This window comes from Phyllostomus discolor, chromosome 11, assembly GCF_004126475.2.
Source record: "Phyllostomus discolor isolate MPI-MPIP mPhyDis1 chromosome 11, mPhyDis1.pri.v3, whole genome shotgun sequence".
Lineage (NCBI taxonomy): Eukaryota > Metazoa > Chordata > Mammalia > Chiroptera > Phyllostomidae > Phyllostomus > Phyllostomus discolor.
In genome coordinates, this window is record NC_040913.2 from 32,129,099 (window position 1) to 32,155,245 (window position 26,147).

Here is a 26,147-nt window from a genome sequence, read left to right on the forward strand (position 1 = left end):
ATATAATATAAACATTTAATGTCTCCATAACTCATTATTTGTAAAGTCTGATTGTTATTCATGATGAGTGTACCATCTTTATGATACTGCTTTAAATACATAGACAAATCATTTATTTTTATATATTGATCTTATAAAAAATTTTATATCAATGAAGATAGAGATGAGAGAAAAAGGGAGAGCAAGGAAGAAGGATGAGAGAAAGAAACTCATAAATAAATAGCAAAAAATAATAATAGTCCAATTAAATGCAAGCAAAAGACATTGCTCAAAAGAAGCCATGCAAACAGCTACCAGATGTACATATCATCACGATGAAATATCATCTCATACTTGTTAAGATGGTTATTATCAAACCCCAAAAGCTAACAAGTGTAGATAAAGATGTGGAGAAAGAAGAATCCTTGTAAACTGTTGGTGCACCAGAATATAAACTGGTATAGCCACTATGGAAATCAGTATGAGTTTCCTCAAAACAATAAACTGGTCACTATCTTAAATAAATTTTATGCTGCCTTACATGTAATATGTGAACACCCTGTGTTATATGTTTTTTCTTTATTTTTGTTGTAGTTTGCTTGTTGGTTGGTTGATAAGAGGTTATCTCTCTTCTCTTTCAATGCACCATTTCTGGCACTAGACATTTCATGGGTCATGATTTCATGATTTACTTCTAGAACGTATGTTACTAGTTACAGACTCCCCTGGTAATTCCAGTCTTACAATTGACCAAGGAACCTATGGAATGAGCAAGCTTCATGGTACTGATGGAGTAATGCAGCCCCTATTTTATGAGAACCAGGATGTGTGAGAACATGGGCTTAGGAGACCAAAAAATAAGTTCAGGCACTGTGTCTTCTACTTTAACTCTCAACAATTCTAAATATAATTGTATGTATGTTTGGTATTTCCACTTTCACTTCTGTAAAATAAGAACAGTGATAACACTTATTCAGTAGTACATTAGTAAAAACTTAGCAAACAGAAACAACAATTTCCTTACCAGAGATAAATTTTCCTTAAATATTTATCTTTCTGGGAATGCTGTTATATAGGTTAGTATAATTTTGACCTTTAAACATATTATGTGGTGATATGATAGATACTTGATTAAAATATATGTTTTTCCTTGTCTGATAGTATTATATATATATGTGTGTGTTATATATTATATATCATACATTATATTAATTTTATAGCATGTGGTATAGTATATGTTATAATTTATGGTGTGTGTATATATGTAATATATATGTTTGTTCATGTGTGTGTATTTACCCATGTAGTCTCAGTATCTGTGTTCAGTTGACATGAAACATAGTAATTAATAGTTTGAACTCAGTGCTTTATTTGATTTTAATAAAAGACTAATTTTCCTAGTGATATAATTTTATACTGCTTTTATTTGGATTGTATATTTTTACATTTAAAAATGATATATAATCTATTATGGGTTTTCACTTTTATAAATACTGTAGAGATTAAATTACTACTAAGGAAATGCTCAAGTAAAAATCTATTTTTATTTAGATATATAAGAAATACATTACTCTACTCTTTATAACTATGATGTAAGCTATTCACATTTTATATCTACTGATAGATATATCTCATATTGTATGAAACAGTTTTTTTAAATTTTCAGTCTGCGTGCTTCACAAATATGATACACACAATCACTTTATTTGGATCCTTAAAATCAAAATCCATGCTATAGTAAGAACAAATCTGCACTGCATATATATTTGTTCATAAACTTGAAACTTTCACTTTATGTTTTAATAAAATTAAACCATTTTCAAAATAGTGATACAAATGAAAGTATATTCAAACCAGGCTGATTTTCTGTCTACTTATTAACTAATTTTAGAAATAGTATTTTGTGTTTTTGCAAATAACACTAAGTGACATAAACTTCTTATGTATTAATATTGGATCTTTTTGAAAATACCACAGTCTGGAATCCTCTACAAAACACTTGGTGATATATTAAAAAATAGATTTTATTTGTTAAAAAGTTAGTAGAAATATAATAAAAGAAGTCAAAGATACGGACTAGAAAACAAGATTACTGAGATATATGGCAAAGGTAATTTAATTTGCAGTGTCATGTTTTGAGAAAATATACTGAAAGTTCATGGTCATAAGACCAGCATAAGAAAAATTTGAATTCAATTATATATTCACAAATGAAATAAGTTTCTTTTCAAAGACAAAAACTGTAACCATTCAGAGAGTATATCACAAACTGATATATTTTCTTCAACAAGATATCATTGGCAAACTTTACAAATAAAGAAAACTTATTGCTTGCAATAACTATTGCAAATTTAAAAATCATGAAATTTTTGAGATAAAAATAGCCATGAAAATTGCATAAAGGACTCAAACATTCTCTAGCTCTCAGTAAATATAGATTAATTATGCCTAACCTTTCTAGACTCTAATAAAGAAATATTTGAGAAAAGTAGCTTGAGTTCTTCCAAGTTCTGCTTGTTTTACTCCTTTTAATATTAGTGAACATCCAATCTAACAAATATGAGTAGATATATGTGATATATATTATATGTATACATATATGTATATAGTCTTGATGGTGAGGTTGTAAGATCACTGGACCATAACTTTATCATAGATTCTAACTGATAAATTAATTAAATATCCACACCTTTAATTCTAAGTTATAAAACAAGAAATTAATGTGTTTTTATGTTTTTTTCCTTATCCCCATTTCTGTCTCATAATGTGAATGTCCATAGATTTCTCTTTATATAACTGAAGATGATACTCTATTGGTCATAGTTTTATAAGTGTCATGATATTTAGAAATATTATACTGAAACTGTTTTCAAAACAATATAACATGGAAACTCCTCAAAGTTCCCTGCATGGAGTGAAGTTGTTCCCTCTAATCATTATGTTTATCTTCCCCAAACAGCTGTGACAGTCTGGAACTTTCCTCCTCCGTTGATTGACAGTTATTACATTTTCATTTAAATACTGATGCTTTCATTTAAATGATTTTGGATTCCTAAGAATGAGATTGATGGACTAAAGTGTGTGCTTTTTACTTTTCAATTCATATTTAAGTACTTAAGGCTAGAGTGACTCATAATCGTGCTCAAGAATTACACATTTTTATTAGGAAATAGATCATTTCCCCCTTTTCATTAACCTTCAATATGTAATTGTAATGAAAATTTTTGTTATCTATTAGAATAAAATTATGTATTTGTGTTGCTTAATTTTGCATCTTTTTATTTCTCAGGTAATTTGGGTTTGTTACATTGTGAACTGCCTGCTTACATATTTTGCCTACTTTTGTATATAACTATTTGCCTATTTTTAATTTGAATTCTGTTACCATTTTAGATTTTAACATTTTAAATTAATAGCCACTTAGAGTATGCCTTTATTTCTTTCTTTCTGCTATATTTTCCTTATAACTTAATTTAAAAATATATGACTATATTTTTCTTGTAAAGATTTAATTTATCCCCCTTGACAAAAATTGTCGAGTCCTTAAATAAGTTTTTCTCATTTGTGTTCTTTTTCAAATTTTAGTTAATATAGAATTTATTTTTATATATGTTTATTATTTTTTAAATTTTATTTATTTATTTTTAGAGAGGGAAGGGAGGGAGAAAGAGAGAGAGAGAGAAACATTAATGTGAGGTTGCTGGGGGCTGTGGCCTGCAAACCAGGCATGTGCCCTGATTGGGAATCGAACCTGCAACACTTTGATTTGCAGCCCGCACTCAATCCACTGAGCTACGCCAGCCAGGAATGTTTATTCTTATAATTATATATGTACTTCATGAGACTACATGAGTCAGAACTGTTTAAAAGCCCTTTACAACTAAAATGAAACACTAGCTTTTCCATGTAATAAATCCTGATATATGAGTTTATTTTTCTGAATTCTATTTTACTAATTTGTCTTTATTAATTTGAGACAATTTCCTATATTAAAATAGATTTGTGTTATAGTAATGTTAGGTAATAAAGGCATACTATAAGTATTATAAAATAATTTCTTAAATATTTTGCAGCATTTATTCTTTTTTAAAATTATGATTCTACTCTTTCTAAACAGGAAGATGATAGATAATAGATGAGAGAGATAGAGATCTATATTAAAAAATCAGCTTTGTTGCCAATCAAAATACAGAATACGTTTCAATTTTTATACGTGTGTGATGGTATTATTTTTATGTTTATTTTTATTTTTTGTCCTTCATGTACCCTTTACTCAGTTTCCTCCAATGGTAATATCTTACAAACCTATACCACTCTATCACAGATAAGATATTGACATTCACAGTGTGAACATAGTAATCATTTCCATCTCTACAAGGAATCATGGTATTGTCCATTTATGGCATCAAACACTTCCCTCTGGCCCTGTCTCCTCTTTAACACCTAGGCAATCACTAAACTGTTTTCCATTTCAATAACTGTCATTTCAAGGATATTATATAAATAAATGGAATCATACAGTATGTAATCTTTAGGGATTGACTTTTCTTACTTAGCATAATTCCCTGGAGATTCATTCAAGCTGTTACATGTATAAGTAATTCATTCCTTTTTATTGCTGAGTGGTATTATTAGGGTATTAGATTTTTACTTATATATTCCTATTTTGAAATTATTTTTTTATTTTTCAATTATACTTTATATTTCACATCATTCCATGTTAGTTTCAGATGTATAGCAATGTGGTTAAAAAATCCTCAAATACCTTTTTTAAATTTTAGTTTTTTAAACATTTCAGTTTTTTTATGAACCTTGATCAACTTTTACTACTGTAGAGAACATTGTCATTATTTTTACATTTAGTTTATAGTCACATGCCATACCCTGATACTATACCTCTCATTTCCTATGTTTTCTGGATTTTATCATCTCAAATCACAGTATCAGCATAGAAGAAAGTTCCAACATAATTGATTATTTCCTTTTGTTATTGCATTTGTAAGAACTTAAAATAAATTTGAAATAGAAATGTCAATGGTAATAGCTTTACTGCTTACCATTGAAAATGATATTTGCTGTTGTGTAAGGTAAAGAGTTATTTTAATATTTTGGTTGTATTGTCTTATGTATATTTCACTTAGAATTTCTATCAGCTTAATGTCTGCTCACTTTTTGAAATAACTTGAAGCAATACTCGTTGATTTTTAAAAAGTGGTTAATTGTGTTATATTATCTACTATTTTAATGCACTACAGGAGATAGAATTAACCTCCTAACTTGAACAGTAAAATTTTGACTCAAACTAAACCATTTTACATGCAATACAGACTTCATAACAAGTAAGAAATCTGTACAGCCCTGGCTGGCATAGCTCAGTGGATTGAGCGCGGGCTGGGAACCAAAGTGTCCCAGGTTCGATTCCCAGCCAGGGTACATTCCCGGGTTGCAGGCCATAACCCCCAGCAACCGCACATTGATGTTTCTCTCTCTCTCTCTCTCTCTCCCTCCCTTCCCTCTCTAAAAAATAAATAAATAAAATATTTTTTTAAAAAAAGAAATCTGTACAGACTAAAATCAAAGAATCTGAGAAGATAAAAATCAGAAAATCTGTGGAAGAACCAGTTACATATTTATTTTCCCTGAGAGTTTCTGCCCAATATGAAAACTTGACTTCTGCTTTGAAATTCCAGGTTCTGAGGGGAGAAGGTGTAGGATCTACTTCTGCAGTGTAATTTCATATGAATACCCCACGAATATTATCATTGTGAAAGGCTACACTTAGGAATCAAACTTAATATACAGAAGGAGACACAAAGAAACTTGCTTCTCTTCACTTTCTTTTTTGAAGAGAGAGAATCCAATCATTCTTGAGAATTCATAACTACCACCCACGCACCACATATTTTGTAGTCCAAATTCATGCTGTGTGGTCCACAAAGTTTCAGGAAGATTCAAACAGAGAATTTAATTTTTATTTAATATACCTTCATAATTGGTCATGCTTAAGGTAAATGGCTGAAACAAAGGTTACTATTCTCATGAGGAAAGCAACTTTAGTCAGAGGTCTCAGAGGCATATAAAGTTTGATGGAATGTGGACTTGTATAATCAGGAATTGCTTAATAAAAATAAACATGTAATGTATAGATCAGAACCACTAAAAAGAAGATACATAAAAAATGAACCATAGAAATCATCAGATTCAAATTTAAAATAAACACTTTTTATATATTTAAAGAAATAACATTGAAATACAAAAATAAGAGTGGGGCACAGTAAATAATGTTAAAGAATGAAGAAGGTATGGGGAAAAGCAAATATAACAGCAACAACTTCTTAATATTTTTATGGGCAAAAATATAATAATAATCTTATAATATAGTTCAGGATCATAAAAGAATTGTGAAGAAGGTATTGGTAAATGCACAAATAAATTTAATATAAACACTGGGAAAACTATAAATATTTATAATTCATGAAAAAAGCAAAAACTTGAAATACTGCTCTACAACAGGAATATGTTAAAAGGTACATAATTAAGATTTTTTTTAATTAAAAAAATTGCTGTTGTTTAGAAAAGAGTAAATTAGTGACTTACTGAATTAATATGTATTTTAATTTACCTGCAGGTACTTATTAAAATATGCTCATTTACAAATAAATAAATGGAAATAATTAAGGAAACAAAATTAAAATTTTAAGAAGTTTTATTCAAAGCAATAGCAAAGATTGCCAGGGAGAGGACATAAGGGGACTAAATGGTAATGGAAAAAAATACAATAAAGATAATAAAAAAACCATGAAAAGTAACAAAAAATAATTTTACGTTTAAAAAAATGAAAGCCTTCTTGTGATAAAGTATTAATATCATATTATATTAGTCTGGGTCTAATCAAGAAATAAAAATACAGTAAAATAAACCGGGGTAGATTAATATAAAGAATTGTAGTAACAAGTTGCATTATTAAAAAGAAAATGAATATCCATGTATATACACACATATATATATATATATTCTTAACTATGAGAAATGAGTCACTCTAAAATGTAAAGAAACTCTATATGGTACCTGGTTCCTGGGGCTGAAGGAAAGTACCTGAGGAAGGATAAACTCGGAACTAATCAATCCCTTATTGGGGAAGGTGTGTTCATCTACTGGATAATAGAATTTTGCTGGTTGAGCTAGGCCACTTGTTGGGCTGGAGTTGGTAGACAAGCAGTAGCAGGCAGTCCTCTTGAGTGCAGGCCATGAGGGAGTTTGCCCGAGGAGTCTGGACAGGTAGCTGTTTGAAGGCTGCAGGAAGCTCTATTTTCCACATTCAGAAGGCTGAGGCAAACTTCATGAGGATTCTGGGCTGCAACACTGCAGAGCTACTGCATTTAGCTTCTGTCTGGGGAAGTGTCCACCAGACATTGTCATATCCACACCACTGACGCTCCTCCATTCACCAGAAAACATATGGAGACACTTCCATATTGTCTCCAAAGTGACCTCTTCTCGGAAAGTTTCATGTTATGCTCGCTTAAAACGATAAATGTTTAACAGTATTCCATTGTTTATCCTATAGCTTTTATTGAAGAGTGCATTTGAAGCTTAGAGGCAATAAATTGCTAATGGGCACAGCCCACGAATTTGATGACCCCACTCCCATATGTACTCTTCTGCACACTTTGGAACAGTAACAGCAAAATTGCAATGTTCCACCTGAAAGGTTATATTTGTACATCTTAATAGTGAAGAAAATTTCGCTTTTCCCCAAATGAGACACAGAGCCCAGACAGTCCTCTGACCTGTTGTAGGCTGCATTCATTACTCTTCAAATTTAGTTACAGTTTCGTTGAATATTCCTATTACTGAAAACCTAATTCTCAAGTTAACCCCGGGGACTTTTGTACAAACCGTAACAAAGAGGAAGAAATAGGAAGAAAGATAAAATAAAAGAGAATAATTTCTTTCTACAAACAAACGATTTGCAGCAACCATAAAGAAAATCTATGCTGCTACTGTGGCCACACACTCTGTGACTGATTGCCAGGTCAGAGTGCACAGGGACAGCCCACCTGATGCTCCGAATTCGTTGCTGGTGGAGTGAGTAAGCCTTCATTCCCACGGGGTCTGGGTTCTTCATCACATTGCTTCTTATTGGTTGTATTTTTTCAGTCCCTTTAATATTGAGCATGCAAGTAGTAGAAGGCAACTAGATAATTCCCTGAATTCATAGTCCTCCTTGATACTGTTGAGTAGCAGCTCCTGGTTTCACTCTAGAATAGGATCAATCACTCTAGGATGTATACATTTTTAGGCGGTTTGAGGACATAGTTCATTGGCAAAATAGCTAGGTGGATATCTCATTCTCTAATTCAATGGATATATTGCATGTTCCTTTGTGGAAACATTTCCTTTTTTGAAAAATCAGATTTCTAAGCTAGCAAAGTTCAGAGTTGCTGGGATAAAAGTAGAGGTGCTGCAAGTGGATTATTAGGTGTTGTGGTGAGAAGAGCCACTTCCACCCCTTGTACAGAGATCCATGTGTTCTGGCTATAAGAAAAATAGCACCATACAATGACCTAGGATTGAAAACATAAGCTACATCCTGTAAAACAAAAGACAAATTTTTAGGATCCTATTTTGTAAAGTCAACTTTAAGTTTTTATTGTATTTTTCCATTACCATTTAGCTCCCTTATACACTTCTCTACCTCACACAGTCACCACACTGTTGTCCATATCTATGAGTCTTTTCTTCCTTTTGCTGAATCCCTCCACCTCCTAACCTCTCCCCTGCCTTAGCTCTCAGCCTGCTCTCTGTCTATGAGTCTGTTTCTATTTTGCTTGTTAGTCCGGTTTGTTCATTAAATCCCACATATAAGTGAAATTGTATGGTATTTGTCTTTCTTTGACTGGCTTATTTCACGTAGCAAAATGTTCTCTAGGTCCATCCATACTGTTACAAAGGGTAAAATTTTCTTCTCTGTAGTATTTTGCTGTATAAATGTTCCATAGTTGTTTTATCCACATATATAAGGACAGACACTTGCCTGCTTCCATATCTTGGCAATTGTAAATAATGTTGCAATGAGTATATAGGTGCTTATGTTCTTTTGAATTAGTGTTTCGGGTTTCTTCAAATGTATACCCAAAAGTGGGATCACTGGGTCAAAAGGCAGATCAATTTTAATTTTTTCAGGTATCTCCATACTGCTTTCCACAGTGGCTGCATCAGTTTGCATTCCCACCAACAGTGTACAAGGGTCGCCTTTTCTTCATGTCCTTGACAACATTTGTTGTTGATTGATTGATGATAGCCATTCTGAGAGATGTGAGGTGATATCTCATTGTGGTTTTAATGTACATTTCTCTGGTGGCTAGTGATATTGGACACCTTTTTATATGTCTTTTGGCCATCTGTATGTCCTCTTTGAAGTGTCTATTCAAGTCCTTTGCCCATTTTTTTTAAATTAAATTGTTCATCTTCCTGGTGTTGAATTGAATAAGTTCTTTATATATTTTGGAAATTAAATCCTTATCAGATGTATCATTGGCAAATATCTTCTCCCATACAGTGGGTTCCCTTTTCATTTTGATGACAGTTTTACTTTCATGGATGGGTAGTGTTCCATTGTGTAAATATACTGCAGCTTTTTTATTCACTCATCTATTGATGGGCACTTGTGCTGCTTCCAAATCTTGGCTTTCAAATACACCACAGAGTAGTGTTAAGTAGTCATCCTGTTGTATATTACATCTCCTGATACTTATCTTATAACTGGAAGTTTATAACTTTTTGCCTGCCTATTGGATCTAGCATTTTGTGAGAAAACAGATGAGGGTACAAGGGAAAGAATTATGGGTAAGGCAGGGAGATTTTATCCAGAATGTGTGAATATTTGCCTTTTTCATGGTGGAAATGTCTAATAACAATTGCAGAGAATAGCAACATATCTAGAACTTAATGATGGTCTCTGTTTTGGGGCAATTATGCATTTGTCAGTAAAGACAATCAGGTCATCCTTATTCAAATCTATTGTAGTAATGCCATGTCCACTGGAAAGAGTTTCCATCACCACTGTCCTTCAGAGTCACCTGGAATGGAGCACTGGTCCTACAACTGTCCACTTTCAGATCTCACTTGCATATATGAAGACTGATCTGCAAAGCATATTCAATTTTTTTCCTCAGTTAGTTAGTCATAGGTACACCCAGGATTCCATATGCTTGCATCTGATAGAGAAGACAGTGAAACATAAGATGTGTTGAAGGAATCTAGGTCACCTGTTCCAACTTACTTATACCTTCTGGACTTGCCCAAGAATGGTCTTTAATATATCACTTCCATTTGATGTAGAATACTGATGCACACATTATACCAATGGCTAGTTAGATCAAATAATATCCAGTTAATGATGGGATTCTCAAGCCACATGGTTGACCTGATGGCCTATGAATAAGTGTTCAGTTTTTACCAAAGCCCAGGAGCAAAACAGACACTTTTTATTCAAGGGGAGAATAGTTTTCTGCAGAAGAAGGCATAGATCACTGTCAAAATCCTAGAGATGTATATTACAATTCTTCTATTGGTATGTGCAAAATATTTCATAGCCCATCCTTATTTGCCATAGACATTTTAAGTACCATTGTATAGATGTTACACTGCAATGTCTGCTGGGTCATAAGAACTGGGAAGAGAACAACTTCTTCTACAGCTTGAATTTTCTATAGTTCCTTTTTTTGATCTTGTGTCTACTCAAGCAGGTAGCCTAATGGATGACTCTTGTAGAAGGGTTGAAGTAACACATTCAAGTGCGGTATATATTTCCTCCAAAATTCAAAAAGGTCTAGCAGGCGGTGTGCTTCTTTTTGTGTGTTAAGTGGTGTGAGGTGCAGCAACTTGTTTTTCACCTTAGGGTGGATATCTTTTCATGTTCTAGACCACTAAACCTCCAGAGAATTCATGGATGTTATGATGGGAAACATTCTTGTGGAGTTTATTTTCCATTTTCATACACATATGATTTATTAAACATTTAAAGTACTTGTTAAGTTCTGTGCATCAGGACCTATCTGTCATCAATTTAACGGACCCATGGATGATTTGTGAAATGTCAAGACAATCAAGATCTCATTGAAAATGTTATGGCAAAGAGCAAGAGAAGTGATTCAGCCCTGGGGAAACACTGTGAAGATATAGTGCTGGTCCCAGCAGGTGAAAGCAAATGGCTTCTTGAGGTTCTTACAAATTGGTGTAAAGAAAAAAGCATTAGCTAGGTCAATAGCTGCATACCAAATACCAGGAGCTCTGATGGTTTTCTTTACTAAAAGTATTATATCTAGGGCAGCAGTTGTAATTGGAGTCATCACCTCATTACTTTACAATAGTCCATAGTCATTCTTCAAGATTCATTTGCTTTCTGTACAAGCCAAACTGGTAAATTAAATGGGAGCGTGATCATTAAATCCATTCCTACATTTTTCAATTATTTGATGGCGGTGTTAATCTCTGAAATTTCTCATGGGATGCAGTATCACTTTAGTTTATTATCTAGCAAGAATGGAAAAGTGACTGGAGCTTTTATTTAGTCTTAATAGTCTAACCCCACAGGTCAAGTGTGAAGACTCTGCCAATTTCAAGTGTATTTATTACAATTATACATTCAGAACTGAAGAAATAAACATGCAGATTCATGGACCTCTGACTCAGACTTAAATCTATCTATCACATGACCACCATAAAGCCCCTTGACTCATGGGTCACAGTTGTGCTTTGTGTCACCAGAAATTACTATTAATTTGGAGCCAATGTCCACTTATCTCTAAAAGGTCTTGGTATGCCCTTTTCCTCATTGTATATCGACATTATTAAATGGCCAAAGGTCCTTCTGGGGAAGGCTTGTACGAGGATTTACACTGTGCACTTGTGGCAACAGTGTAGGGTCCTTCCTCAAGGCAGCCCAATGTCCTTTTTAACCAAGGGGCTCTGGATCTGTTAACTGAGTTAGATCTGAAAGTACTTTTTCTTATGACTTGAATCAGTTTTTTTATCAGAATTAAAGTTTTTATTCTATAAATAAAAATGTACTAATTGGCTGCCTATCTATTTCATTCCCAGAGATACCATGATAAATCAGTCACCACCTAAGATTTTTGTATATAAAAATATTCTGGTTGGCCCTGGCTGGTGTAGCTCAGTGGACTGATTGTGGGCCTGCAAACCAAAGGGTTGCCAGTTCGATTCCCAGTCAGGGCACATGCCTGGGTTGTGGCTCAGGTCCCCAATAGGGGGCGTGTGAGAAGCAACCACACATGGATGTTTCTCTCTCTCTCTTTCTCTTTCCCTTCCACTCTCTCTAAAAATAAATAAATAAAATCTTTTTTAAAATTCTGGTTGTATTTTATTTTTATTTCCTTTATAGCTAAATTACATATTGTATGTTTGCTGATTAAGTGGTGCTACTTGGTATCTGCTATTCTGGGATCCCATCATCCCCTAAAATTGCACTACTATCTCAGTGGTTTCCTCTTGTGTACTCATACATGTCCTACAAAAAAGAGCACCACAGCACAATTCAGTGATGTAGGTGTTTCCCTCACTAGTGTATTTTTCAATGTCTTAACAAAGGTAGTTTCCTATGGGTCTTCTTATAGAACCTAAGAAGTGGCAGACTGTGCACATCACACATAATAGACACAGTCCATGTTTCCTAACTCCCTAATTTTTGGATGCTAGTCTTTTGATGATGCCAGGGAAGCTATGGCATCCTAACCTAATTAAATTTAGTCCACCTAGATAGACAAACCTCAATCAACCCAACAAGTAAGCTATTAGAGTAACATCCAGCTACACTATACCTTACCTTTTTTAAATCTTTAAATTATATTGCCTTATATATTTCCAAGGTTTTTGAGTGATGTATATTACCGAAGTTTTGCAATTCTTTTATGTGTAAGTTATTTCCTTCACAGAGTGTTTACCTGGTTTTTGAAGTATGCTAATATTTGACTTGTATACACATATTATATTATATTATATATATTATATGTATTATATTATAAATTATATTGTATTGGCAATGGAAGGAAGTCATAGTGGGTCTTGAGGAAAAGGAGCCTTCATTTTCATCTCACATTCTCTAACTGAAAGTATTATAGGGTTTTCAATCAGAGGAAGGAAGTTGTTTTAGACATTGAAAGGTAAGTTACTTTTACAGGTAAATAAGGGTGAAAATTACTTGGGATATCAATATTGTTAATTTTATCTGGATCCAACCACATTTTTCTGTTTCATATTTCATTATAACTTATTTACCAAATAATGCCCTTTCACATGAAAATCTCAGGAAACTGTGAATTTAATTATCATTATGATTATGCTTGTACACAATTAAATATAGTTTTCATTTTCAGCAATATCAGATCTGCAGATACATGAAATAAGAGACACCTTTGGGGCTATAACAGAAGCTGCCTAATTCTCAGACTGTGGCTGGAGGTGAAGGATAACAGACCTGAGCTTGTCATTTTCTCTCTGTAAGCACTCAAATGCCCTTAAACAACACAAGCCACACTGCAGTCTTTATACTCGTAGTTACTGCCACAATGGTCAACCATAGCAGCCACTTGAGCTTGAAAGGCTTGTGCTTCAATTGACACATTATCAAAATCAACCACGGAGGATAGCTTGAATAATTAGGATTCTGCTGCATTCCATGGTTTACCAGGGTCCTGTTTCTAACAGCAGAAGATAAAAGATGGACTCAAAAAAAAAACAAAAAAAAAAAAACAAGGCCAAACCTATCCACAAATCCCATCTTCAGGGTCATCTCCTGGGACCACTCCTGATTATCTATGTAGTCATCTGACTCCAGTCAGGAGATAGAAACCACTCAGTAATTTAAATAGGGCAAGTTTAATATAAAACATTTATAGGCTATGGTAAAAAATATAAAATCCAAGAAACTCTTTGTGTTATATCAGGACTGAAGGAGATAATCAAGGAAGGACAAATTTGGAGGAGTTTCATCCCTCAGTGAGGTAGTTGTTGTCTGACCCTGGATAGCAGAGAAATTTGCAGGTTAAGCCAACTTACAGCTGTTCTGGAGCTGATGGGCAAAAATTAGACAATTTCCTTGAATTTAAGCCACATAGGAGATTCTTGAGGGAATTTGGACAACCCACTGCTTATGGTTTCCATGTCAGGAAGGCAAAGAAAAGCTAATTGCTAAGCTCATGCTGGGTTGCAAATTTACGAAGAGATCACATTCATTCTAGGTTTGTGGTTGCATCAGGCTTTCCCGGATGTTCTCACGCCCAAAGCGTTGATCCTTATTCCATATCGGAAAGTGCAGAAGCCGCTAACTTTTGTGATGACCCTAAAGAGATTCTATAGAGACAGATTAACACTGCATTCACTCTAAATGAGAAATGTTTAAGGGAATTTTGTAGTTTTTACAGGGTTATGTATGTGAGGGTGAATTCATATCTGTCAGGCAATGAAAACTGATACGCATATAAAATAGAATTTATGGCAAAAATGTAATGGTAATTAAAAATAGTATTTTAATTCTTGTCAGCATGACATCAGTTTTTATATTTATCAAAATCTAAGACTCGAACTCATAAAGTTTAACAATAATAACACTACAAGGAGCAATTGACAAATACATCAAAGTAACTTAATTTTAATAATATCACTCAGAAGTTAGTAAGTAAAAGACACAATTTTTTCCCATTAACCACTTAATTACTTTAATCTAAGAGCCATACAACCCAAATCTGACAATACCTTATTGTAGGAGACCATTCTGCGTGGTGTAGGCTCAGCTCCCACTGGGAGATGCACAGGACCCATGCCCACAGATAGGTTCACTTTGAGTCTTGCTCTTGCTGAAAAACTTCCTCACCCTGAATTGAGACCATTTACTGCAAAGTAACTTCCTAAAATCCATGCTAAACCTTCCAAGGATGAGTGTAATCAGTTCAACCACTTTTGCCTTTTCATTTGCAAATATCCCTCTTCTGTGATGTGATTAGTGGCATTGGCTCCTTTGTTTTTCTGTAAAAGGTAACCACCTAAAGCAAACTTTGGCATAGTAAATGAGGACCATCATGTATTGTGCCCAGAGACAGAAATAAAGGCTTGTCATGGCAGAAGCTGCTGCTTTTGCTCCCCTTGAGAGAAAAGCCATGCTGTCCCTTTTCCTCCACCAGACTCAGTAGTCTGTGTGAATGTCTCATCTCATCCATAATGATGCAGAAACTGCAGGCTGGTGTCTGCATCACCTTATTTTTAAATGAAGATGGATACTTCTCCAACATTGCTATTCTCCTTTGTCAACTCTCAACTCTATTCAGGGACTCTATCCTTAAGACTTTTTTATTCACAAAGTCAAGCTATTGTTTTTAGATTCTGGTAACAGTGTTCTGATTTTTAAAAATACTTGATAAACTTTGTTGATATTCAGAAGAATACGTCTCATGTGCAGAGATTTATGAAAGTCCTTATAGCAGCTTACCAGGCAGGCTCGACAAGAAGTCTGCGGGCAGCAACACAGCAGGCCCTGCCTTTTTGTCCCTCCTCCTTCATATCTGGGTTGTTTTTGGTTTTTTTTTTGGAGAGACTAGTTCTTTATTCTAAAAAAACATTTGTCAATTTTCTGTATCAAAATAGTTGTACTATGGGTTTCTCTTCCTCTCAATCAGCCCCCAAAGGGACCACACCAAAGGAGAGTACATTTTAACCCAATAAACTACAGGATGCAAACCTAACAGACCTCACAGAAACCTCACCAATGAGGGGACACTGGGTAAGGAAAGAAACTTAGAGATCAACGCATTGCCAGCCCAGACTGTGGGGAGCTCTCACAGCCAGATGGTGTGGCCAGTGAGCCCCAACCCCAAAGAAGCAAAGTTTCAAAATAATATAAAATGTGAAAATGTTTTGCACATAAACTATTCAAGATTTCTCTAGCACTAACTGAGACAAAGCACAACAAGATGGCACTTTTAGAGACACCAGCTTCAGACCCAGAAAAGGGTAATGAGATGGTTTCATGTAGTTAAATCAGTGGCAAAAACATGAATTTCTTTCAAGAAGACGTGACAGTAAATAACTGATCATTTCAACATAAGGGGCACATGATCCACTTTGTGAACCATTGAGAAGGGGATAGATATGGGACAAGGATTTGGTCTCAGACAGAGAGGTATCACTATTTTAATTTGTTTGTCACTTCTGAATAAAAAAATGTACCCCAAAATACCTTAAAGGTGAAACTTGAACATCTTTTTGTGTGTGTGGGAGGGTGGGGGTACCTGCTTCTGGAATTACCTTTCTGGTTCAGCTGGCACTGTGCACAAAGCAATGACCCCCATAGTGGAGTCTTTCTCTGGCTTCTGTTTGGCTCTCAGTAAGGAAGGCCTACTCCTCTTTCCCTCCTCTCTAGAAAGGGCAATATGGAGTACGCTGAAAAATTACCTTCAGATGTCAGAAAGGGACGAAACAGCTGCTTGAGAACTGTGGAATTATTTGGCATGTTTTACAAATGGTTGCTACAACAAAAACAAACAAGGTAATTACAAAATGTGTGCATCACAACTCACTTTTAAAGACGCTTTGCATTGTGCTCACAATCCCTTAAATGTTGTTCCCAAAGGTGCTCAGCCTCTAGCCCAACCAGAATCTCGGGGAGAGGTAGAGACGGTGTGGCTTAAAGACATTGGGTGGGGGTGGGAGTGGGGGTGGAGTTGAGGGCCAACAAAAGGAAGAAGCAGCCTTCCAGTTAAAGATCAGTCCTCAGTTTAAAGGTCAGCTTCTGCCAGGCTGGCCTCAGGCAGAATCAGGGTCAGCGGGCAGAGCAGTGGCAGGGCAGGACTGCTGTGCTCTACATCTCATTCAGATCAAGCAGTCTGGTCCAGCATCCTTTGTGTACACAAATGTTGCTCTTTGGTGCATTTCAGTTTATCTTCCAAGTCATCAATTGTCTTTTCCGGCTTGGCTACAGATCTCTCAGAAAACTCGGCACGGGTCTCTGCCTCCTTGAGTTTCTGAGTAAGAATATCTCTTCCTTATACTTGTCTTCTTTTTGAGAGTACTCACCAGCAGCACTCAGACACTTCAGGGTCTGCGCCATCAGTGTGATCTGCTCATCCACCTCTCCGCAAAGGGACTCTGCCAGCTCTGCTCATTCCTCTGTGCCTTCCAAATCTCCCTGCATAACCACTGACTTACAAACCGCCTCTTCCTACTTCCTATCTGCCTCTTCTGCAATATACTTAGTTTCTTTGAGTTGGATTTCCTAAAGTTCCATCTTTTCTTTATCTTTTAAAGCTCAGTTTTCAATGATCTTCATACCTCTCTTGCTTTCATCAGCAGATTTCTCAGCTTCCTCCAACTTTTACAGGGCAGTGGCCAGGTGCTCCTGAGCACTGTCCAGCTCCTCTTCAACCAGCTGGATCCTACAGTTCAAGGAAGCCACCTCAGCGTCAGCCTGTTCCCAGGCCCGCCTTTTTCCCTCCACTTCCTGCTGAAGGTGGTGGGCCCTCTCCTCTATATCTTGGGCCTGTTGCTGGATAATTTGGATCCTGCATTTCACCACCTTCATGGTGGTGATCCCGGCCCTGGTGCCCACCCAGCCCCTGCTTCTGCTATGCTTCCTGCCTCCTGGTCTCTGCACCGGCAGCTGCTCCTCTCCTTCATATCTGTTGGAACCACAGTTATCTGTGACTGATCTTACATCCGATTAGACTTTCTGACAATGACATTCTCTTGGAATTCCTTAGACTTTTGGTTTCTGAACAAGGAGGGGTTTTTTGTTGTTGTTTATTTTTTCAGCCATTGAAAAAGAAATTTATATATGTGTATATATAATTACATGTAAATATATAAATAATATTTAAATATGTATATATATTTAAAGACAAACCACCATCTTGTTATAGGGCTGTAGTGAGAATAAATGACTTGTCTAAAATCTCACAGAGTGGAATAAGCTTCGAAAAGCTCTACTGTAAAACAGAACAATATCTCCAATCACAAGTTTAGCCTGGCTTCTGAAATCTCAACCAGTTATAAGAATCATATGTTGCCTACGGAAATGCCTCTCTCCAATGGTCTATCCTGAGGATGCCATTTTTCCTCCTGTAGATACTCTAATAATAAGTACTTTAAGCTTGATGTCTGTTGCAACAACTCAATGCTACCATTGCAACATGAAAGCAGTCATAGAAAATTCATAACTGAATGGGCATGTCTATACCAATAGCGTGTTGTTTTTAAAACATGTGGTGGGCTGTGCACGGTTTGCCAAACTCTTGCTTATATAATTACCACCACAAAGAGACCTCCATATTGATGAGAGTAAATGTCAGAAAAGAAGACAATTCCACTGGAGATGTGACATAATAATGACAAATTACTAACTGCCACAGCAGTAGACAATGTGCAAAGGACTGGGCTCATACAATGATGTCTGCTATAGAGTGTACTACTTTAGGATTGAGCTACATCTTTACAGAGACTAATAAACTATAACTAAGTATCTTAATATATGGTCAGGTCATTGCTCTACCCAAGACTAGATGAAGCCAGACACGGAGGACAACTACATGATACCAATCACACGAGGGATGTAATATAGTCACAATCATAGAAGCAGAGCATGGAATGGTTGGTGCTAAGGGCAGGAGTAGGGGTAATGGGGGGCATTAATTAAAGGTTACTAAGTTTCAGCTATGCCAGATGAATAAGTGCTAGAGATCTACTGTATAGCATAGTGGCTATTAACAATACTGTATTGTATATTTTAAAAATTCCTAAAAGGGTCTTATATTTAGTGTTCTCATCACAAAAAAAACAGTAAGGAGAAAACTTTGGAGATCGTGGATTTGTTTATAGCATGAATTGAGGTGTTGGTTTCATAACTGAATATTTATCTTCAAATTCATCAAGTTGTACACATTAAATATGCGTAGTTCTTTGCATGTCAGTCATACCTTAATAATGTGGTTTAAAAATAATAACTTGAAAGAAGACTGGAATACTAAGGGCACACTTATATAAGATATCCACCTGTTACAGTGAGTAGACATTGTTTTCATCTACAGCCTGTATGAAATGGTGCTACATGCAAATGCCCCTCCATTAAAAAGAAAAAAACTCTGGACATTAAAACAGATTAACAGCAGGCAACTGGCTTCATGCTCTTACCCATCATGGGAATGAAATATTATAAAGAATGTAGAATTCTAAAGGGATTCATCTGAAAAATTAGGACAAATACTAAATAATTTCTAAGTTTACTATAATTATAGAATAATTAAGACTGTGTTGTAGTGGTAAAATGATTGACATTTAGATAATTGAAACAGGATAAATTATCTTTAAATATAACTTACTTTTGACAAAGGAAAATCTTTTCAACAAGTAGTGTTAGGAAAACTGAATGGCTCTATTGGAATAAAGAGAGAAAGATGAATAATTATCACACATCTTAAAAAAATAAATGTAAATGGATTATGGACCCAGATGTTAGAACTAAAAACATAAAACTTACAGAAGAAGTCACTTAAAAATTGTGAAACTTAAGATAAAAATATTTTTGATCTGATGATAATTAAATCTTTGATCCTCATAAAAATTAAAAATGTTTGTTATTTGAGTGATACCATTAAAAATGAAAAATGATAAAATATATATTAACAATTAATTTGTATACCTAATCATGGGCTACAATGTGTAAATATATAGTAAATTTTAAAGCCCAATATTAAAATGCAAGTTATATAAGGAATTGCTAAAAGTTTTGAGAAAACATGTAACCCCTAAGCAAAAAAAAAAAAAATAAATAACATCACTACATCACTAGACAGCAGGGAAATCAAAACTAAACTCACCAAGGAAATGCCATGAAATGTTCTTACAGTGGTTAAATTTAAAGTAACTGACATACTGAGGGTGGATGAAGACACGAAGCAACTGCAACTCCCACAGAGGGCTAATGGAAATGGGGACGGTAAAACTTTGTAGAAGTTTTTGTCAGTTCTGCCATTGCACTCTTTGATCCTTATAGGGGAAATGAAAACAAGTACTTGTTCTCAAGTACTCTCACAAGTATTCTCACAAGTACTTGTACTCAAATATTTATAGCATTTTTATTCCTCAAAAAGAAAACCTGGAACTGACCCAAATGTATGTATAGCAACAGGTGGATAGATAAACAGAACAACAAAAATAAACTATTGATAGAAATAATAACGTGAATGAATCTTACATTTATCATGGTTAATGAATAGAGTCAAACACAATGTAGTACATATGAAATTATTCAATTTTTTATGAATTAGAAACTGATCTCTAGTGTAGTGGTTGCTTAGAGCTAGAGGGGGTAGAACAGATGGACTGCATGGGCTATGAAGATTATTTTGAGATGATGAGAAAGATTTGAATCTTACTGATGGCAATGATTTCCTTAGCATGTGTAACATCAAAACTTACTAAACTGTATGCTTTTAAAGGATGCAGTTTATTCTTGTAAATTATTCCTCAACAAAATTGGTAAGAAAAAATATGGTAAGAGAATCCTTATAACATGCTCATTTATACAACCTGCCTTGAATATTTGTTCTGCATAGATGTTTTAAAACCTTTACTATTATATATTACACATGTATATAACATTGGGTTGGCCAAAATATTCATTCATGTTTCTTTCTGTAAGATGACTATAGTAGCACTTAGGTGTCTTAAACTTCATTTGAAACAATTTTATTAGATTGTATTGTCATATCAGCATGCATTGAATAAAAACTCATCCAAACTGGTGAATTTTTGTGTAGTCATTTTAATACTGAAGATAGAAAAGTATAAGCAACATTTTAGGCATATTATGATTTATTATTTCAAGAAAGGTAAAAACACCACTGAAGTGCAAAAAGAAAAGATATGTTCAGTGTATGGAGAAGGTGCCGTGATGGATCAAATGTGTCAAATGTGGTCAGTGGAGTTTTATGCTAAAGATTTGTTCTGTGGTTGGGTAAACCAGTTGAGGTTGATAACCATCAAATTGAGACATTAACTGAGAACAATTAACATTATACTATGTGGGAGACAGCCAACATACTCAGAACACCAAATCAAGTTATGAAAATTATGTGCACTGGCTTGGTTATGTTAACCACTTTGATGTTTGGGTTCTACATAAATTAAGGGAATAAAACATTCTTGACTGTACTTCTATATGCAATTCTCTACTTAAATGTAATAAGAACATTCTGTTTTTAAAACAAATTTTAATGGGTGATGAAAAGTGGATACCTTACAATACCATGGAGTGGAAGAGATTATGAGGTATGTGAAATGAACCACCACCAAACACACCAAAGGCCAGTCTCACCCAAAGAAGGTGATGTTGTGTACATGGTGGGATTGGAAGGGAGTCCTCTACTATGAGCTTCTTCAGGAAATTCAAATGATTAATTCCAACATATATGGCTCCCAATTAGACCAACTAAAAGCAACATTCAACAAAAAATGTCTGTAATTAGTCAACAGAAAGCACATAATCTTCCATTAGCATAATGCAAAATCGCATGTTTCTTTGATGACCAGGCAAAAACTGTTACAGCTTGGCTGGGAAGTTTTGGCTCATCCACTGTATTCACCAGACATTGCACCTTCATATTTCTATTTATTTTGGTCTTTACAAAATTCTCTTAATGGAAACGTTTTTAAATTCCACAGAAAACTGCAAAAGGCACCCAGAACAGTTCTTTGCTTAAAAAGAAAAGTTTTGGGAAGATGGAATTATGAAGTTGCTTGAAAAGTGGCAGAAGGTAGTGTGGAACAAAATGGTGGATATGCTGTTCAATAAAGTTATTGGTGAACATGAAAAATGTGTCTCTTATCCTTACTTAAAAACTAAATGAACTTTTTGGTCAACCGAATATTTTGATAGCATATATTGTTTTATGACACTAAGGAGTTTTATCCGTTGTCTTGGGTTATGTGTGTGCTTCTTTATTTAATCTTTTTATATGCAAATTTTATAGAACTTATCCCAAACCAACATATGAATTTGTTCCTTTTATCTTCATAAATAGAGAAGAAGAAAAGGAAGATAATTACATTGTGTGGGTGGGACATTATGTTATATAGGATGAACTGAGAATGCTCTCTGAATAAATTTTGTTAAAATGCAAAATAAAAGTCATGATGTATTTTGGGGAGAAAATCCACAAGATAGCACAATTAATTAAAATGCAAATAATCTGAGACAAAAAATGAATCTGACATTTTCTGAGTTCAAAAGAGAGTCAGTATATCTGAAAATGAATGTGTGAAAGAAATAGTTTCATTAGAAAAGAAAAAAGACCAATAAGGTTCAATAATATTAAGATTTACAGGTCATCGGAAAGATTTTGAATTTTAAAAAAACTTTGATGATGCTGAGGAAGAAATGATGCATGATTACATGAGCTTTGGGACAATGGGGCATCGAGAATGCAGGGGGAATATTTGGAGAACGTGTAAATGGAATATGATGATGAAACTGGAGCTGTGGAAGAGTGATCAAATCTGAGAAGTTTTGAAGGTAAAACTAACAAGACTTACTGAAATTTGGAAGTGGATTGTAAAGGAAAGAAGAAGAATAAAAAATTTCCACATTTAGTGTAGAATAAATAGGTGCATTTTTATGCTCTTGGTTGAGCTGAGAGAATGTATAGGTTAAGAAATGGATTGGGGTTAAAGGGGAGTGGTGGGGGGAACTGAGACAACTGTATCTGAACAAAAAAAAAAGAAACAAAAGAAATGAATTGGAGAGAGCATTAAGAACTTTACTTTAAAGCTCTTATTAAATGGAGATGCCTTATAGATATCAAAGCAGTTATGGGGCATGCAGATCTGGATAAATGGGCAGAAGCTGTATTTAGGAGTTAACCAGTGATGTATTTTTATTTTTGTTTTTTAAATATATGTTTCTTGATTTGAGAGAGGGAGAGGAAAGAAGAGAGAGTAAAATCAACATGAAAGAGAAACATTGACTGGTTGCCTCCCATACATTTCTTAACCTGGAATCAAACCCACTACCTAGGTGTGTGCTTTTATGGGGAATGGAATCCCTAACCTTTTTGTTGTATAGTACGATGCTCCAATCACCTGAGCCATACTGATTTTAATAATTCTATGGAAATGGTTGAGATGAACAAGTAGAAAAACAAGGAATAAAACAGATTCTTAGAGGTTTCTTTCATTTAGTATTTTGGAGGATGTATAAAAAAGGGAAAACTTCCAGATTCAGAAAAAACAAGATGAATGCTATGATAGAAGCCAAAGTTTTTATAATGAAGCTTCTTTATTAATGTATTGTGAAATTCTTATAATAATGATTTCAACATTAAACACATATTAAATTCTTTCAGTATATTCATAAAGAGACTAAACATTTAGTAATATTCATATAATAGTAATAAATATTAAGTATAACCTATCATTGTTAAGAATCTGAGGGGAGTAATTACACATACAAATTGTATAGCATCTTATAGTTTTCTAAAAGTACTTTAATGTTCATTGTATTGTTAGATTTTTCAACAACCTTAGGGTAAAGCAATTAATATCTTAATTTTACCAATGAGAAATTTAATGTTCATCAAGTTAAAGTGCCTTGTGTAGATGAGAAAAATTAATCAATGGAGTTCTTCCTCAGATAACAGATTAATTGAATCTCTTATGCAAGTTTAAAATAATATTTTAAGTTATATAACTTTTTAAATGCCGTTTCTTTAAAACTAGAATGCCACAAAAATAACATTTTATATCTGTAAAACAGAAAGGGGAATTTAAAAAAAAAATAACAGTTGTTTATGTAATTTGGATAACATCACCCAGTATTTGCCAAAACATGTCCTTTAAAAAAATTAACTTTTTAAGCCCCCGGCTGGCGTAGCTGAGTGGATTGAGCGCGGGCTGTGAACCAAAGTGTCGCAGGTTCGATTCCCAATCAGGATACATGCCTGGGTTGCAGGAGATGACCCCCAGCAACTGCATATTGATCTCTGTCTCTCTGTCTCTCTGTCTCTCTCTCTCTCTGTCTCCCTCCCTTACTTCTCTAAAAATAAATAAATAAAATCTTTAAAAAAATTAACTTTTTAAAAACAGTTTTAGATTTACAGAAAATACAAAGATAGCACAACAATTTGCCATGTCTCCATATACCTTTTCATATTAACATTTTACAGCAGTACAATAAATTTTATAAATTACTGGGCCAATATTGACACATTACAAAAAATTAACTCTATGTTTTATTTAGATTTCCTTTTTTTACTCCTAATGTTCATTTTCTGATTCAAAATCTTAGCCAGGATATCACTTTCAATTTGACTGTTATTTCTCCCTAGGCATCTCTTGTCCATCACAGTTGTCATGCTATCCTTGTTTTTGATGACAATGACAGAGTTGAGGAGCACTAGTCAGTTACAATGTCCTCAATACATTGTTCTGACAATGAGGCTGGGGTTGCACATTTATGTGAGGAAGACTATGGGGATAAGGTACCATTTTTATGAAATCATGACAAGCATACATCCTATCAATATGTCTTATTTTTGTGATGTTGGCATATATCACCTAGCTGAAGTAAGGTTTGTCAGGTCTGTGCATTATAAAATTATTCTTTGTTTCCACTTTTCCATATTGTACTCTTTGGCAGGAAGGCACTCTATTTGGTCCGAGAGTAAGGAGTGATGTTGCGCTCTTTGACAGCACAGTGCTTACATAAATTACTGGGGATTATTCTGCATAGAAAAATTTCCCCTTCTCCTTCACTTATGTATGCAAGTAGGTAGGTTTTTATTTATTTAATTATTTTTATTAAATTCATTGGGTTTACATTGGTTAAAAAGATTATATAGGTTTCAGGAGTACCTTTTTATGGTATTTATTTATTTAAATTAGAATGGGCTCTGAAGATTTATATTATACTTGGGTTAAATCCAATACTACTTTGTTTTGTTTCTCAAAATGTCCCAGCTTTGGATAGAGGGTGCTCTTTCAGTATTGATCTTCTGTTTTGTCATAACCACATGGTTTGGTGTGTGTATGGTGGAGTGATTTGGGGTTGTGCTTTCTCAATTTTTGGCATTTCAGACACTATAGGCATATCTTGTGTATTCCCCCCACCAGTCCTAGAATTTAAGCTAGGTATTAAACATAGTTTAAAAACAGAAGGGAAATAATAAGGCATTATAGATATCTGAATAAAAGCTGATTCTCAGCTGGTACTTTTGCTTTTGAATTCAAATAAGGAGGCAAGAAAATCCAGACCTCCGAGAGGAGTGCTATCCAGCTGAGGCTAGTTTTGCTAAGAGTACAAAATTATTGCAATAGGTAGGTAAGTAGTTATTAACAAGGGAAAGGTATAAATGGGACCAGGCATCAAGTCTGATTAAGTAGGAAGCTACAACTTCACAAACTTCCCAGGGGACAACTGCATAGTCCACGAAAGGGCCAAAGAGACTTAATCTCTAAGCAGGCAGGAAAGATTGACTTTCCAATTTTCCTAAGGAATGACGTTCTTTTTAGGAATCGGGGGCAACCAGTGAAGGGTCTATTTCTTTGCTGGTGTGAAGGGCAAGACCAATAAATAGCATTGCCCCAGTCAAGACAGCATAAAGTATGTAAAACAAAATGGAGTCACTCATGTCAACCAAGATGGCTGTCAGTCAGCCATGATACTTTGGGAGAAACTACCTAAGGCAGAGCAGACACATCTTGCAAGGAGATATACCTAAGATATCTACACATGTGATCAGAGTAACAGTGTCTGTAAAGCAAGACCACCCATAGATAGGTTCCTGGGAAAACTCCCCACTTGGCATCAGCAGTGCCAACACACTTATCAAGAGCCCCAGGAGGGTGGAGTACACCACTTTCAAGGTATAAGTGAAGCAGGTTCTAGACTACTGCTGAGACAGCTGAGCTCCACACACCAGAGTGCCATTCCATGCCATGCAATTCTCCCTTGGCATTGACTGACGGAGGTTCTGCCCTGCTGGACTGAGGACTTTGTCTTCCCTGTGGCCACCTGGCTCCAGATATCCTTCCTTGCAAAGTGCTGACCACACTCTTGCCCACTGTGCTGTTTTCCAGGCCCCAGACCTGCAGGCTGAGACTGG

At 34.8% G+C, this 26,147-nt stretch overlaps 1 long non-coding RNA gene and 1 pseudogene across 1 annotated transcript; one reads left to right on the forward strand and one right to left on the reverse strand.

Annotated features, from left to right (window-relative positions):
- The first annotated feature begins 5,005 nt into the window (after positions 1-5,005).
- On the forward strand, positions 5,006-25,877 carry LOC118497340. Its single transcript, XR_004899866.1, has 3 exons — positions 5,006-5,016; positions 8,015-8,020; positions 25,631-25,877. It is a non-coding gene; the product is annotated as an uncharacterized LOC118497340 (long non-coding RNA).
- LOC114508723 lies at positions 16,856-17,481 on the reverse strand (annotated as a pseudogene).
- Positions 25,878-26,147: the final 270 nt, after the last annotated feature.